At 40.4% G+C, this 18,296-nt stretch overlaps 1 long non-coding RNA gene across 1 annotated transcript; it reads right to left on the bottom strand.

Annotated features, from left to right (window-relative positions):
• Positions 1-5,465: 5,465 nt before the first annotated feature.
• On the bottom strand, positions 5,466-17,364 carry LOC134299899 (uncharacterized). Its single transcript, XR_010007155.1, has 2 exons — positions 16,763-17,364; positions 5,466-5,755 (listed from the first exon to the last, which is right to left on the bottom strand). It is a non-coding gene; the product is annotated as an uncharacterized LOC134299899 (long non-coding RNA).
• Positions 17,365-18,296: the final 932 nt, after the last annotated feature.

Raw genomic sequence — 18,296 nt, 5'->3', positions numbered from 1 at the left:
GAATGATGGGTTGTGTTGTCAAAGTTTGAGGTTGGGGGGCCTGTAGTTTTGTTGTTTTGTCCGCTGCCCTGATGCCATCACTCATATATATATATACTAGCTGTGCCCGGCCACGCGTTGCTGTGGCGAAGTATGGTGGTATGGGAAATAAAGTATTGAGGAATTGGTGGTAGTTAAGGTAAAGGGCTGAGTGGGTTGCTAGGAGACCAAGTGAGCAGAGCTTAGCCTTCTAACTGGCAGCAATTGGATAAAAACAATTATTCCTCTCCCTCTTATTAGGACTTTATTTTTCTTTTCTTTTTGTTGTATCAACCTAGAGGCATGGATGAGGGGTTGTGCTGTCAATTTTCGAGGTTGTGGGGTGTTTACTTTTGTTGTTTTGTCCGCTGCCGTGATGCCATCACTCTTTTATATATATATATATATAGAGAGAGAGAGAGAGAGAGAGAGAGAGAGAGAGAGAGAGAGAGAAAGAATAGGGAGGTGTTAACACCCCTATTTTAACCCTTGGTGCTTGTTTTGTTGTCTGTGCCCCTGTACAGAAGATGTTACCTCCCTTTCTGTCCCTATGAGAAATGGATTTTGAAAAAAAATGGTTTGTTGTGGAAACAAGGATTGCAGAAAAAGCTTCAGTTGAGACACTTTTTCAGGAGTGGATTTCCCTTCCTTAGGGTAGATTTCTCTCACTTCCTATTGTCTCACCCCTGTTCTTAGCTGTGAGGTGTTTGTAAGTCGGATGTTTACAACTTGGGGACCGTCTATACTTCTAGAACTTGGACAATAATAAAAAATGTGCCAGAATTTAGATGCTTATAATGATATCCTGGTGAGTTATGGTAAGCTCCATTTTTGCTTCTAGTGGGAGCCCTGTCTGGAACTTCAGCTTTTTAAGCTTGACCCTACACTTTGAAATTTGGAAGATAGCCAGAAACACTGTTTTTCAAGTATTCAGATATCTAGCATGATATCCCAGTGATTTATGACTGTTACTAACACACTCTTTTACTATTGTATATCTGAATCCTGAAGACTAACTGAAATGCTACTGAATCTTTGGCCTTCTGAGTGATTTAGACTAGCATTCCCATAGTTCCCAGCTATAGTGGCATAGTCTGTGTTTCCTTCCATTGATAGCATTCCAATAAAACAGCCTGAAAATTGCAACACTAAGGAAAAGACATTCAGATCCACCAGCTCCACAACTGTAATAACAATCAGGTTGACATGCTCAAGATAACAGAACAGATATGCATCACTTGGGTTTTAAAAGTGGATCATATTGTTACACACTATCGGTTACATAGCCTATCACTTGCAATAGTAAAAGGACCTACTCCTGATTTTGGTCTGACATTTTTATTGGGAACCTGACTTATAACATGTTCAAGTTCATTCCCCAGTTCTGAGCCTTCCTGCCAGTCCTTTATAGCTTTATGGGAAAGTTCAGTGTTTAAAACACCTTTAAATCTACAGGCTTCTCTGGCTTCTGAATTTAAAAAAAGAGGGGGGGTGCTTTCTTTTGATTTCTAAAAATGCATAACAAGAGCCCATGTTTACTTTAAAACATCTGCTCCAACCTTTCGGTTTGACTTTAAAAAAAAAAGGATTGATGTTTTCCACACTTTCCCTTCTGCTTTCACATCAAACAATAAAGTACAATTATTAGGGGTGAAACTCTGGCTCACATCCAAGACTGCACCAGTGTAATACAGTCCCATGACTGAAAGAATGGGCATTTTTTCCAATAATGTGGGTGGTTTGTGTTGACTGACTGTTCCTGATGTTACCAGAAAAGTATATGGAAGCCCAAGACTTCTATTCTTATGCTCTTTTGGATATTCATTCATGGACTGAGAAAGAACAAGTGCCACAGCCTTCCAGGTGTGTCCAGCTACAAAACACATTATCCCCAGCCAGCACAAACATCTGGCAGATATGAAGGGTCTACAATTCCTGCTTATTTTGAAAGAAACTGATTTAAAGCAACTAACCTAATGAGCTGTGGTATAGTCATGGTGGGGCTTTAATGATACAAACATATTGGATATTGCTCACCCAAGATCTGTGTAAGAATACTTTCCAAAAGCATAAATTGCTTCTGGAAAGGAAACGAAATAAATGAATAGTTCATTTAAATCTATTCTATTAATGTCAGTGAGAATTTTTACAGTACTATTTGGTAAGACTACATATATAATGTGAAACAAAACCACATTTAAACATATTACATTATGAAAGTCTGTTATTTTCCAATTCCTGATTTCATATGTAACCAGAAACAACAATAATCAAGTAATTACGGTGTAAGCCAGGCATGGGCAAGCTTTGGCCCTCCAGGTATTTTGGACTTCAACTCCCATAGTTCCTAACAGCCAGTAGGAACACCTGGAGGGCCGAAGTTTGCCCATGACTGATATAAGCTGTGCTGGTACAGCTGTACCAGAAACTTCAGCTTTATTTTCTTTCTGCAAAAGTTTGCAATCATAGGACAGGCCACCTGTCAATCACCATTAAGTTTGTTTCCGCCCCTTGTTCAGGGCTCTGGGAGGGAAGGAGCCATTTTTAAGTTAGTCTCACTTAGGAAGCTCAGCTACAGGATGTAGACCAGCTCGTCCCGTAAAAAGCTTCATATTTCATGAGCACCAGGGTTAAAGAACACCAGGGATATTGACCGTCCGAGGATACAGAACAACAGCACAGAAACATCTGAAAGCCTTGGCTGGTAGGTCCACTCAACAACCAGACACACTTGGGAGTTGGCAGTGGGTCCCAGACCAGCTAGGCCCAGATAATAGATAGCCTTGGAGAGGTTATAAGAGGGTTTTCATAGTTATTCAAAGCCAATCGCCTGTCCCGTGGGGACAAGACTCCTTGAAGATTTATTATTTGTTCATCACTAAAGACTTTGTTATTTCTTTAAAGACTTCAAGGCCATTTTTCAGGAAAATTCCTCAACAACCTTTCTTTAGGCACCCTGGCTTCCCGCTGGGCGTAAAGCGTACGTCCTATATAATAGACAATCAGTCACAGGCCCAGCGCATGACAGAATATAAGCTATACTAGATTATGGAATAAAGCCTAGTTAATAGAAACATGGAATGTTGTCTTGACTTGTTGGGTGATTGTACAGAGAGGGATGAGGGGAAGGCTATCTATCACAGACAGATAGATCGCTGGTCCTCCATTTGCTAACATTTGCTAAGACTCTAACCAAATACAGTGAGGCTCCGCTTTACATGAGACCAGTACATCATCAATGGCACAAGTGTTGCTACACTCATTTATGTCTTCACAAGTGAAACCATCTGGCTGAAGTTGGTACCCCATAATGCAAGAACAAAGAACACTGGTGCCAGTATCCCTACATTGCTGAGTGCAAGGACCACCTCCTCTACAGCGATCATTAAGATAATGATCCTCATGGTCAACCTCCACTGGTGATACCAAATCTAATTCTTTGTTAGTGCCACCAACAATTAAGGTGTCAGCACTTTCTTGCCCCTCAACACAGCAAGCCCTGAAGACCAAGCCACACTGGTATCCCATCAGCAGACTCTGCTCACAGCTATTCCTTTGCTTCTAGGCCACTTTCCTCATAAAGCAGCAGTAACAGCATTTCTTAGTTATTTTGTCTTCACAGGTAAAGTTACTGTTATGTGAATCACAATCTTCTTTCTTGCTGGCAATATCTATTCCAGCTGTACAGTGTAACTCTTCCAGTTGATTGAGACAGCACTGCTCCCGGGCCATGCTGTATTCTTTGGAATCAGGGTTTAGTGGCAGAGAGCTACAGTCTCTTTTTTAACTTGCTCATTCATATCCATGTGTGCAGCAGCTCTCTATAGACATTTCTTGCCCAGCGTGGAGATGCAGCAGAGCCAGCAAAGGCAGAAGAAGCTGCAGCGAGACCAGTACATACAGGTTCATTTATCCACATCTAACAAAATATTCCTCTTTAGACATTTTCTTGGTCTTACAGTGCAACTTGATAGCATTTGTGGGCCAGAGGACCTTCATTTCAATAGAGTTCACTGTTATATGTAGTTTTATGTATCCATGCAAAGTCCAGGAACATAGCCCCCATGGATACGGGAATTTATCCTATTATCTAAAATCCCACCCCCAATCACATACACATACAGTGTGTGTGTGTGTGTGTGTGTGTGTATAAAATTCTGAGTAACACTGACAGGATCTGATGTAATGAGTATTCCATGAAAACTCAAGCCATAATACATTTGCCTTTGTGGTGCAGGATGTCTCTATCATTTTTGATGCAACAGAATAAGATGGCTATCCCTTACAGTAGGAAGAATTTGTAGGTTGTTTCATCTTGGCAAGCTGTTTGTTTCTTCGAGCTCACTTGGAACTACTCTATATAGCTGATAGTGTTCTATATACAAACTACTGATCTCCTTTTCCACCACTGAATGTGAAAAACCTAACTCACTGGATGGCGGTCTAAGTATATATATATTTCCTCATAGTCCTTATTCGGGGGGGGGGGGGGGGGGGGAGAGAGAGAGTAATTTTTGCACTACTGATATAAATCCTTTAAGCAGCTGCTATATGAAACAAGCTTCCATTCATGCGCCCACATCAATATTAAATCTAACCTCCAAAGCTGTTTCTATTCCACATAAATATGAGTTGGGTTTTATGGCACTTGCTAAGAAAGCAAAGACTTTCACATTCAATCAACCTTTCCCAAACTTCACACTATACTTACAGCACAACGAATGCAAACTTATTTGAAAATGCAACAGTATGAAGCTGTTTATATCCTTTAATATTATAAGTCAGCTTTTGTCATAAATCTTCTGTCTTGATTGTGAATAGCTGGAGCATGAGCTCATGCTCCCCCCCCCCCTTCTGATTTCCCTCTTTCTTATTACCCATTGCAGACTGAGTGATCTCTGAGTTCCTGTCATGATGCTGACTCTATTACCAAGTGCAAAGGTAATTTATGTCCCCACACTGGCCAAGCAGGTTACAGTTCCATCCTTGGAAGGTAAACCAGTTTATTAAGTTAAGGTCTAAAGGCATTTTTAAGGGGAGAGAAAGAAAGTAAAGGTATTATCTGAACTGTAAATGTTGCTAATATTGCCATTGGTACATTCTTCAGGGAGGCATGAAAGTTTGCTTCCTCTGTATTTAAACGTTGGAGAAGTGTATTATGACAGAATGCTATTAGACCAGTTCCATCCCTTTTTACCTGTTTTTCAAGCAATTAAAATTTTGAATACTAGGTATTTTGGTTTCTTGTGATATGCCTTAAGATTTGCAGTTCCACTACTAATCCCACTACTAATCCCACTGCAATGCATGGCCTCTAATACCAATGGAGCATTTTTATTTCTTTTTTACTCTCTTACTTTCCATAGGTATTGGCATCTTTGCTGTTGTAGCCACGGCACCCCCCTTCCTAATTATTTTTGGACATCAACAAGACTTCAAGCAAGACATATGATTTTTTCCTTTACTTTTTAAATTTTTTCCACTCTTTCAAAGTTCTGCTATACTGAAGCTGCTGGAAGCTCAGGGAGGACATTTCGTTTTCCACCTTTTGTTTTCCAGGTCTTGCACCTTTGTCTTCTTGAAACTGGATACTTAAATCAGTCCAGGAATCATCTGCATATCAACGCCATCTTCGGTTTAATGCCCTCCATGTGGGTCTCTCTGCAGTGGACTGGACCTTTAAACCAACCAATTGTCAACTGTTTTTCTTCCCACCATGAAGATCTCCTCCTCCTGTCTAAGACAAAAAGGAAACCCCCAGCCAATCACTGTGTGGATCCTAGATGGTCAATTTCTCAGCCAATCAGGAGGAGGCATGGAAAGTTCATAAAACATTTTATATTTTTCTATGAAGGTGTGCTTGTACATTTTGAGCAGTGACTCGGTACTTGCATCTCTTTTGGCCAAATTATAATAAACTTCTGTAGATTGCCTTCAGACCTGGAGGGCTTTGTTTTCTGTCCTATCTAATTTGGTTTAGCAGAAGTTCACCAAGCATGGACCTTCTTAACTGCATTCCTAGATGAAATCACAACATCTTTACCATTTTGTAGTGCCATTCTGCCATTAGACAGAGTGAAGCAGCCACTTTTGGCAGTAGATGCTGGGGATAGTGAGTGGTTTTCTTGGCATCTGAAAGCATGCCTGTCCTACACACTCACACAGACAGACACATGACTAAGCTCTCTTGGCTATGTACTCAAGCGTTTGAGGAGTAACATCTGAGACATGGCTATGTACTCAAGCGATTGAGGAGTAACATCTCAGGTCGATATGACGTGAACCAAGGCGTACACAAAGGTGTTAGTGGATGAACGTAACTATATATGCATTTTAAATTTTATAATTCATGCTTTAACAGATTTTAATTAGAGTTTTAATTAATGCGGTACTGTTTTATTGTTTATGGATTCTGTTACTGTTTTATTAAATGTATTTTGGGCAATATAATTGCTGATTGTTGTAAGCTGCCCTGAGTCCCCCGGGTGAGAAGGGCGGGGTAAAAGTGATGCAAATAAATAAATAAATAAATAAATGTAAACCGATGCTAACGTAAAAATGAATTGTACCACTGCATACATTTATATTCCCAGGAAGTGGCAGAGATGTAGCTAGACCACCAAAAACATTATCCAGGTGGAGCAATTGAATCTTATGCAATATCCTACACAATGTGCCATGATGTACAATATGTCCTATTGGCCAATAGAAGTCTCCATTTTGCAACAGAACCACTTCTTCTGTGCACTGTTGCAATTGACTACCATGGCTTTGTGGGATAGCTCCATTATTGTAAAGTTATCCATTTTAACCTCTGCTGCAGGATTTCAGCCATATGATTAGCTTTTGCTTATAGAATGGGGGAAGGCACCACTTTGTCCCATTCATCTGGTAGGAAAATCTCTTGAGCTAGTTCTTCTATTCTGTATGATGCCTCTAAACCAAAGATCCTATCAGTCATATGCCACTCATGTTTCAATTAAACATGCAAGGCCAGCTGTAGCATTTGGCAGAGTGAAACCTTTATCTCAGGTAGCAAATTTGGGGTGTCAGGAAAGGCACAGAACATAAAACGCATGTTATATTTTAATTTTATGTTAAATGTTTTTAATCCATGTGATTTTAATAGAATTGCTGTTTTAACTTTTGAAATAAGATTTTGGGTAAAGTTATTATTGATTGTTTGATTTGATTTATATCACACGTTTCTCTCTAATGGGATGCAAAATGGCTAATTTCAAACTTCTATTTCAAATTCCAAACTGCACTAGGTTCCATGCTAAGAGAAAAGTATGTTGTAAATCAAACAAAGCATTAGTGGCTTAATTTATTCTGACAGTATCTTTAAACCTGGGATGATGAGAATAACTTTTCTGTCTTGTCCACCTGTACTTGAGTACGATGGGGCAGAACCATACGCTGTCCCACTACAGGTGACAAATAGTGTCAAGATGTCCTAAGGAGATGACAGGGGAGTATAACAATGTGTACAACCAGACTTGCTGTTGTTGGAAATATTATTTTTATAAAACTGGAATGATAACAAGCACTAAAAGACTGCTACCCCAACTTCACAAAGAAACAGGAACCAGTTAACTCTTTGTATGAGTAAAATTGGCATAATTTCTTATTTTATTTATTTATTTATTACATCACTTCTACCCCGCCCTTCTCACCCATCAGGGGACTCAGGGCGGCTTACAGTATAACCATACACATTAAAAACAGTTTTCATCAAATTTAAAAATCCATCAAGATTAAAAATTACAATAAAATTAAGAATAGCCATTAAAATATACATAATTATACATTTAAATATACATTTAAGGCGCTTTCCATGTTCATGTGGGGTCTGTCAGTAGGTCATATATTCTTATCTCATTTTTGCTGCTACTCATGCTCAAATGCCTGGTCCCATAACCACGTTTTTGTCCTCTTTCGGAAAGACAGGAGGGAGGGAGCCTGCCTGACTTCAATGGGGAGGGTGTTCCATAGGCGGGGAGCCACCACTGAAAAGGCCCTGTCTCTCGTCCCCGCCATCCGCACCTGTGAGGCTGACGGGACCGCGAGCAGGGCCTCATCTGACGATCTTAAGCTTCGAGGTGGGTCGTAGCGGGAGACACGTTCGGACAGATAAGCTGGGCCGGAACCGTTTAGAGCTTTATAGGCTAAAGCCAGCACCTTGAATTGTGCTCGGTAGCTAATTGGCAGCCAGTGGAGCTGGCGTAACAGAGGAGTAGTACGCTCCCTGTACGCCACCCCAGTTATTAACCTGGCAGCCTCCCGTTGGACTAATTGAAGCTTCCGAACAGTCTTCAAAGGCAGCCCCACGTAGAGTGCGTTGCAGTAGTCTAAACGAGATGTAACAAGGGCGTGTACCACCGTGGCCAAGTCCGGCTTCCCAAGGTACGGTCGCAGCTGGCGCACAAGTTTTAATTGTGCGAAGGCTCCCCTAGCCACCGCTGAGACCTGGGGCTCCAGGCTCAACGATGAGTCCAGGATCACCCCCAGACTGCGCACCTGCGCCTTCAGGGGGAGTGTGACCCCATCCAGCACAGGCTGTAACCCAGTACCCTGTTCAGCCTTCCGACTGACCAGGAGGACCTCTGTCTTGTCTGGATTCAATTTCAATTTGTTGGCCCTCATCCAGTCCGACACAGCGGCCAAGCACCGGTTCAGGACCTGGACAGCCTCCTTAGTGACAGGTGGGAAGGAGTGACAGAGCTGGACATCATCTGCGTACAGATGACACCGGACCCCGAAACTCCTGATGATCTCTCCCAGCGGCTTCATGTAGATGTTAAACAACATGGGAGATAACACAGAGCCCTGCGGGACCCCACAAGTCAACGGTTGTGGGGCCGAGCAGGCATCCCCCAATGACACCATCTGGGACCGACCCTCCAGGAATGAGTGGAGCCACTGCAAAACAGTACCTCCAAGTCCCATTCCCGCGAGGCGTCCCAGAAGGATACCGTGATCGACGGTATCGAAGGCTGCTGAGAGGTCCAGCAGAACCAGCAGGGACACACTCCCCCTGTCCAGTTCCCGGCGTAGATCATCGACTAAGGCGACCAAGGCTGTCTCAGTACCATGCCCCGGCCTAAAGCCAGACTGTGCCGGATCCAGAAAATCAGTGTCAACCAAGAAACCCTGGAGCTGCGAAGCAACCACATGTTCCAAGACCTTGCCCAAATAGGGGAGATTGGAAATAGGCCGAAAGTTTCCGAATTGAGTGGGATCCAATGATGGCTTTTTCAACAGCGGCTTGATCACAGCCATTTTTAGGCTCGCTGGAAACTTGCCCTCCTGAAGGGAGGCATTTACCACCACCTTCACCCACTCGGCCAAACCCCCTCTGGCTTCTCTCACCAGCCAGGATGGGCAGGGGTCTAGGATGCATGTGGTCGGTCTCGCCTCTCCCAGGATCTTGTCCACATCCTCGAGCTCAACCAATTGAAATGAATCCAACAAAACTGGACAAGCAGGTGCACTCGTTACATCCTCAGAGACTGCCGTTAATATGGTGTCAAAGTCGGAACGGATCAGAGCGACTTTGTCCGCAAAGAACCGAGCAAATGCTTCACAGCGGGCTGCCGAGTTATCAGGGCTCCCACCTTGATTGGTGGGAGTTAACAACCCTCTGATGACACGGAACAGCACCGCCGGACGGTTCTGTGCGGACGCAATGTTGGCCGCAAGGTGGGCTCTCCTTGCAGCTTTGATTGCTGCGGCATATGCCCTAAGATAGGAGCTTAGCCGTGTTCGGTCTGACTCGTTATACCCTGATCGCCACACACACTCTAGTTCCCTCTTCTTTCGCTTCATCGCTGCCAGCTCCTCAGTAAACCAAGGAGCTGGTTTAGCTCGGTTACTCGAGAGGGGACGCTCCGGAGCAATTGTGTCTATTGCCCTAGTCATCTCTCCATTCCAGAGAGAGACCAGAGCATCAACAGGATCACCTGCCGAGGAGGCGGGAAATTCCCCAAGAGTCGTCAGGAATCCTTCTGGATCCATAAGTCTCCTGGGGCGGACCATTTTAGGTCCACCACCCCTGCAGAGGTTGGGGGGCGCAGTAAGTCTAAACCTGATCAGGTGATGGTTGGTCCATGGCAACGGAGCGATGGTGAGCTCCTCCACACCGCCACCTTCCTCCCATCCCTGACAGAAGACCAAGTCCAGTGTGTGTCCCGCACTGTGGGTGGGGCCTGTTACTAATTGGGACAGCCCCATGGTTGCCATGGCGGCCATGAAGTCCTGAGCTGCACCTGAGAGGTTGGTCTCGGCATGGACATTGAAGTCCCCCAGCACTATGAGCCGCCGGGACTCCAACGCCAGGCCCGAGACCACCTATATACACATCCCAGAGCAGATCCAAACAGTAACTTGTTGTAGTGCAGCGGATGTCAGCATTTCTAACACCTACTGTATAAAGAGAAAGATTTTTTTACTCTATTCATAAGCATATGCACACACTTACACACACACACTAGATAGCTAAGTGATTTATTTATTTTGGTAGCATGCCAGACAGAAATATTTAAATCCTACTTTTGGAAGCAAGAATTATCTAATCACTCACTAGCTTTTGTAATAAAACATTTATCATGGAACATTAATCCATTAGTGCTTATTTTCCATCTCTCCCTTTCACTAGCACCTTGCTTTGAACACAGTCAAGTTTGGCTATGATTCCTCGGCTTTATCATATATCATCATTACATGATGGGTCACACCGACACTGAATCCAGTAGGGTGGGGGATAATAATAACAATAATGCTGCACTTTGCTTGAACTTGGTACCCATATGTACTGCTTTCACTTCCATTGCAAGTGAAAATAATGCCCCTGTGAGTTCTGAAATTAGGGCCATGGTGGCTGCAAAACAGTGTGTGGATACAGGACTCAGGGCTGTGAACAGAGGAAGGAACTCTGTGTGCTTAATTTTATTCATGACTTCAATTTCCTCACTATCAGCTCCATTTTTAATAAATCGCATCACCACATTGCCAGCAGTGAATTTTTCTTGGCATCTGAGATAAAATGGATGCGACAAAGCCAAAACAAGACCTCAAAAGTTAGCACTGAAAAACAGTTAGGATACAATCCTCATGCTAAAGAATGTCCAGAAGCTCAAGGGTTTGATTTAGTAAAGACATGTGAGTTCCTTGACTCTTCCTGGCTTCTTACAAGCTGGATGTATGTGAGTCAAAAGGCAGGAAGAACTCAACAAAGAAACATGTTCTTACAAACTGAGGTTTAGACCACCAGAAGTGCCAGCATTGTCATCTGAAGGTTTATAATTCTTCAGATGTAATGTAGAAAGAACCATCCTTGATTAGACCACATAATCACATTGAATGAGCTCGAGATTCTTAGGAAGATGTTAGACCTAGCAATCTCTAGGTCCTCCAGCATGACTGAAGGAGATTGATCACAGTTGTACTGGAGGACCTTGAGATTCCCAGAAAGAATATTTTAATCAAACCCATGAATAATCAAATTTCCAAAATTTTCCAAAGCCAACCTCACAAATAGGACTCTTTGTGGACTACCAGCTTCTCCAGGATAGTGGCCTAAGTACCCCACCACCATCCAAACCAGTTTTGATTTTTCTCAGTGGCTAATGGTTTTGCTATTCCACCTCAGCTGGGGGTAAATGATTCAAATATGGGGTAAACATCCTCCTGCTCTAAAAATTGCAGAATGTCATCCAAATCCCAGATGAACACCATACAATGTCTTTTTCTGAAGCTCTTTTTCTTGAACAGGTTTGTCTACATCAGGGGTCCTCAAACTTTTAAAGGAAAGGGCCAGTCTACAATCCTTCAGACTATGGAGGGGCCGAATTATCATTTGAAAAAAAAAACGAACCAATTCCTATGCACACTGCACATGTCTTATTTGTAGTGCAAAACAACAACAACAATGAAAGAACAATACAATATTTAAAAATGAAAACAATCTTAACCAACATAAACCTATCAGGATTTCAGTGGAAAGTGTGGGCCTGCTACTGGCCAATGAGATAGTCAAGTGAATTAGGATTATTGTTGTTGTTGTTGTTGTTGTGTGCCTTCAAGTCATTTCAGAATTTGGGTGAGCTTAAGTCTAAAATTAATTATTTATTAGGAGAGAATACTTCTGGAACATGGCCACACAGCCCGAAAGACATACAACAACCCAATTATTTATGTATTTACTACATTTATTTACTACATTTATATCCCACCCTTCTCACCCCGAAGGGGACTCAGAGCAGCTGTATGTACATATAATATATTATATTATTAGCATAGCAAAATATTAGCATTATACATTACTATATTGAACTATACCACTATACTGTAATACTATATGTAATATATAACATATAATTAATATTATTATATGGTATTATTATTAGTATTATATTGTATAACATTATAATATTTTTATCAATATTGTATGTATATACAATATATTATATTATTAAAACTGATATAAAAATATATTATAAAACTGAGGGCGGGGGCCAGGAAAATGACCTTGAAGGGCCGCATCCGGCCCCCGGGCCTTAGTTTGGGGACCCCTGGTCTACATAAACCGTCGTGGAAAATGACCCTCAGTTTGTATTAGCAGGATTCCAAACCTCCATAAACCAGTCTGGTTTTCAACTTTTGACATCTGCACCATATCAGTCCAGACCACAAGTGGTTTGGCAGAATGCATTATCCAAACCATTAAACACATGGTGGAAGAGCAGCGGAAAATAAGCCAGGATCCTTATCTGTTAAACTCACAAATGTTCTACAGGCATGTAAGAATACTAGCAGTACATGTGTCAGTTAAAGAAATGTCAGACAGTTGGTTTCTACAGTGTTCTCTCAGACCTCAGCTAGATTTACAAAAAAAAAGCCTGATTTAAATTAACAAGAGATGGCACAATAAAGACCAAATTGGTCAACCTTTCCCAAATATCATAGAACATGCTATTAATGAGAAGTCTTTCTCTCTTCTTTTTTGAAAGTGTGCATATTGAGAAAAGAGAGCTTTGGTGAATGTACATTCTGACATTTGAAAGGTAAGCAGAGATATTTGAAAAGATCCGGGAATTCTGTCTTGATATTAAAACACACTGTAAAACTCTAAAAGAAATTAAAGGAGGACCAATGATCTCATCCACAGAGTGCTGGAAAAAATGGCAAGGTAAACTACCAATAAATAAAGTAGATATACTCCCAATAGAGTTTTTAAATAATAAAAAGGAACAGGTAGTTGGTAAAGTGATAATAAATTTTAAACAAAATGGAATGAAATTGATAAGGGACCTCTTAAACCCAGACGGGACAATTAAGGATTGGGAAATAATAAAATACATTTGTGGGCTTCTTTGGAGTGGACTGAAACAAAGGATTATGAATTGGAAGAAAAAGGAAGGTCCAGAAACAGATTTTGACCAAATTTTAAAATGGAAATTAGAAAAGGAAAAAGGCCTGAGGGGTTTTATTTATAAGAAATCAATTGAAAAACAATATAAATTGAAACAAACATTGGCCGAGATATGGAAAGAGGACATGAACATTAACGACTCTGACATTGAATACTGGATCAATTCAATTAAAAAAATCAAGCAGATAAGGAAAAGAGAAACCCAAAGGAAAATACTGACTAAATGGTATAGAACCCCAATCCAATTAGCTTATATAACTAAAACAACCACAAAATTGTGTTGGCATGGATGTGGGAAAACTGGCTCATATATTCATTTGTGGTGGGAATGTGATAAAGTACAAAAATTTTATAACAAGGTAAAGAAGGAAATTGAAGATTTAACAGGACATAAATTGATTTTGAAAAATAAAGAATTCTTCATCCAGAAATTAGATAAGAACAAAATTACTAAAGACTGGGGGGAAATTATAAAATACATGATAGTTGCCGCTCAAGCAACAGTTGCCTTGGGTTGGAAAGAGCAAACAAAGTGGGAAGTTAAAAAATGGTATGAATACCTAGCTGATTTTATGCTTCAGGATTATATCCTTAAAAGAAGAACTAAATATATATCAGGCCGAATCAAAAAGAATTGGGATTTGAAATGGGTAAGATTGATAGATAAAGTCAAAGAACAAAGAAAATATAAAGAATTGAATCATTCTCTATTTACGATTGATCAATTAAAATAATATCTGAATGAAAGAAAGTACTGTTCCCAGAGGGAGGGGGAGAGAAGAGGGGTGAAAAAAATACTTGACATAAATGGGAGATAAAAGTGGAACTAGCAAGTGTAATGTTATCGAAAATATGTGATTGGATGTGTATGTTGATGGATTTTGTTGTTGTTTTGCTGGTATCTACAATAAAAACATTTTTTTAAAAAAGATATTAAAACACACTGATGGTTCATTGGGTTGAATTTGACCTAGTAAAAGAAAAATAGACTGAAATTGCTAAAAAAATCCCAGCAATGTTAAGGCCTATGTTGTCACATTCCTGTGGATGACATCATTTCCTTACTAGAGCTGCAACCATTGATGTGTCTGTTTATTTACATATAGTATTCATACTTCTGCCATAGCTGGAAAGACTTCTGGCATAATTTAAGCAGAATCAAAAAGTAACTTACATTATGTTTTTTTTAAAACGACCCCTTATTTAATTAGTGAAACTAACACTGAACCAAAACTATTTGTTACATTCAATGACATCCCTAAGGAAAACAAGAGTAGAACTAATGCCCCACATACATACAGGGTTAAACTCCTTGGAAGATCAACAAGGCAATTTCCACCCTGAGAAGCTGACGGCCATGTCAGCCCCCAAAATGTGCAAAAATCCAAAGTGAAAGTGGCCAGTCTACTTCTGAATGATGGGGGACACACAAAGTAGTCTTGGGACAATACAACCCAGGGTTTGTGTCCAGCACTGGTTAAAGACTGCAGTGTCATTTTCAGCACACTCTGCTCTCCACATTTTATGTTTCACTTTTACAGTTTGGATTATTTGCAGACTTAATGAATATGTTCTCTCTGGGATTCTCTAGCTCCACCAGCATGACTTGTCAACATCCAGTGGAAGCTGACTATACAGTTGCACTGGACGACCCGGAGATTCCTAGAGAGAACACTTCTCTAACCATTTATAGGTCCTCTAATGCAATTATATGGCCAACTTCTAGTAGAAGTTCAATAAAGTCCATGGCAACCAAAAATGAAGTTTCTGGAGTATAACAACTACTTTCAAAGTAAGTACTACACAATTAAATAGGAAATAACACTTTCAAACCAGGAACATATTTTTTTTTCAAATTTTGTTACATAGTGTTATTATAGCACGAAACACACTGATGACAAGACTGAATGGGGTGCCATCAAAGATTCATCAGAGGTTCATCAGAGTTTTATCAAAGTTTCATCAGAGATTTATTAGAGGTTTGCTAGAGGTTTGACAAAGTAAATACAGAAAAATTTCAGGCGCATCTCAAAGCTTTGAAAAACCCATTTGAACATTATTTTCTGACAGCTCAAGAGAAGGTGCTTTAAATGGGTACTGAATGTGTTCAGTGTGAACAAAAAACTACCCAGTTTAAACTCAGCAGGATACAGGGTCCTCATATACAGGGTGTTTAATTTAAATGGTGAATAGGGAGTTCTTTTTCAAACACCCTGTATTTGACATTTCACAACAAATTAAAAATTGTGTTTCAAAACAAAAGTCTACTAAACGTTTTGAGTGCATTTACAAAATAAATTCAAAATCTTGTCAGAGAAAGCAGAATTAGTATTGCTGCCTTTCTAAACTACATATCTCTGTGAAGCAGGATATTCCACCTATACAGGTACCAAACAAACTACAGAAGCCACTTAAATGTAATTATCATAAATTGAACCTAAAATAAGAAAACTGTGCAAAAATGCAATCACAGTTGTCTCATTAAACATATATACATTATTCTATGTTATGTCTGAATTTAGACCTACTGTCGCACTACAGTGCACTCTATTTTGGTTGTAATGCAAATAGTTTGATTTATTGAACTTTGGAACAATTTTTATGTATGGTCAAGTTTTGACAATATCATGTGTACTGCTGGTAGTTGAGAATAAATTGAGATATTATGGTAAATTTAAATGTTTTTTAAAACACAATTTCATTGCATAGACATTGAGCAACTATTCTGAGCACTGCTGTTCTATTGCAACAAGAATGGCCACTTGCTCACATCCTCAAATCAACAATTATACAATGGACTTTCTTACATAAGGCTGACAAAGAACACTTGAAGTTTACTGCACAATGACATGTCACTTGAATTTTGATTGGATTGTTTCATTTCAGGAAAATTCCATCAATGAATCCAGTATCACTGCTCTTCCATCAGTGACAGGCAAGTAAAACATACTCCTCTTCATCCCTATTAGGCAGACAAGCAAAAGCCAGGTACATCATTGTACTAGGCATGCCTATATGGCAAGAAAGTACTTTATGTTCCCTTCTATGCTAGAAGTAGCTACTTCTATTCTCTTTTGCCAATACAGATAGAGAACTTTGGTTTACTTTTGAGGCATTTACTACAGAATTCTTTATGCTCCGTTTTGCAATAGGAAGAAGTGAACCTTGTTTTTAAAAATGATTGCTGGAGAAAGTGAGGCAGACTGATTTTTCCATGCCTGTTTACAACTATGCTATTTTTACACAAGCTGAATAGAGATACATCCCTTGGCAACCCGAGAGCTTCTCTCCCATGTGTAATATTGCACTTACCTTGCACTTTAAAAAAAGAAGAAAAAGACTCAGCATTTGTAATTCATACTCTGAGATTTGCCACATTGTTTGACATAAGGGGACGTTTCCAGATAGTGAAATTTCAGTTGCCAGGTGCCAGAGGCAATTCATCAGACACTCATAAAAGAAAGATCAAAGTATCTCTCCGCGTCTCCCCTGCATCTGGGATCCAGGAAAGAACACTTAGGGACTCCTATCCTTTAAACAGCTCTCACTTAAAGAGCTCACTGTTTATAATAACAAGCGAAGGGAAAAGGGTCAGGTCAAAAGCAGCAGAACAGCAGGTGGTGTTGTAAAGTTGTTGCTCTTTCTTACTGCAGTTAAAAGCAGGGGTGAAATACGAGATGAAATAGCTTCATCACACAACACTGCTCTCTTTCTTCTCTCTAGATTTGTAGGCTCTTGTTTGTTTTTCCATATATGTACCAATATGTAGATGATTATGAGGGTATTATGATAACCTGTTGCAAAATAACAGCAGCGACAAGATACCACTCAATTAAAGATCTCTTTTCCAAAAAGAGTCTATTGAAACCTTATTTCCTATTCTTTATATTTTCATGCCTGAAAAGACTTTAAGCCATGATGCAATACAATATTCACAGTATGTCAACATTGACATAACTCAGTTATATTAAGCCTACAGTCACAGTAGTGTAAATAGTTCTATAGTTCTATATAGTAGTAGTATAAGTAGTTCTATACCAAGTTCAGATCTTTTTATACTGCACATATCTTCATTAGCACAACTGCACCAATTTTCTATTCCATGGTCCATGCTCATATTTCCGTACACTCTCATAAGCCCGCCTCTCTGAACTACTGTAGTTCCATTACTGTTTTTATTAGCACAATAATACAATTTAAAAACAAATATTAAGGCAAATGTTAATATAAAATATAAAAGGAAAGGAAAATAGCCAGTTTTGGATAATCGAGGGGAAGTAAGAGAGAGTGTAAATCCCGTGACCTGACATCACTTACTGGCAGCATGCCAGCACAGAAGTGGAACGGATCCATCACAGTAAGGTAGCTGACAGGAACATTGTACGATTGGGAACTTCATGAGAGCTCCTGAACATTGTGGGCACTCCGTGCTGGCATCAGCAGAGGCACCAAGCAACCAGGAAGAAAGAGTGTGGTGATCTCCCCTGCTTCTCCCTGGTGGTATGAGCAACTCCAGTGACGCCAAAATGGGCTGTTGCAATGACCAGGAGCTCTTACAGAGCTCTACAGCTGTCTGGCAATAGCAACGGTCTTACTCAACTACTGGGTATGTCTGCCCCATCTGGCATAAACCTGCCCACGTGAAGCAGGTGAATATAGCACTGAATGAGACATGTAGAATAATCATAGGATGTCTTAACCCTACACCTGCTAATAGACTCTATAAGCTAGTCTCTGGCATTGCCCCCGCTGATGTGTGATGGGAAGGTGATGCCAGTTGTGAGAGAAATAAGGTTGAACACTGTGAAAACCACCCACTGTAGGCTACCAACCTGCTCCCAGTAGA

This window comes from Anolis carolinensis, chromosome 1 (genome assembly GCF_035594765.1).
Source record: "Anolis carolinensis isolate JA03-04 chromosome 1, rAnoCar3.1.pri, whole genome shotgun sequence".
NCBI lineage: Eukaryota > Metazoa > Chordata > Lepidosauria > Squamata > Dactyloidae > Anolis > Anolis carolinensis.
Note: the sequence above shows the minus strand (reverse complement) of the source record. Positions and strands in the feature narration are given on the sequence as shown.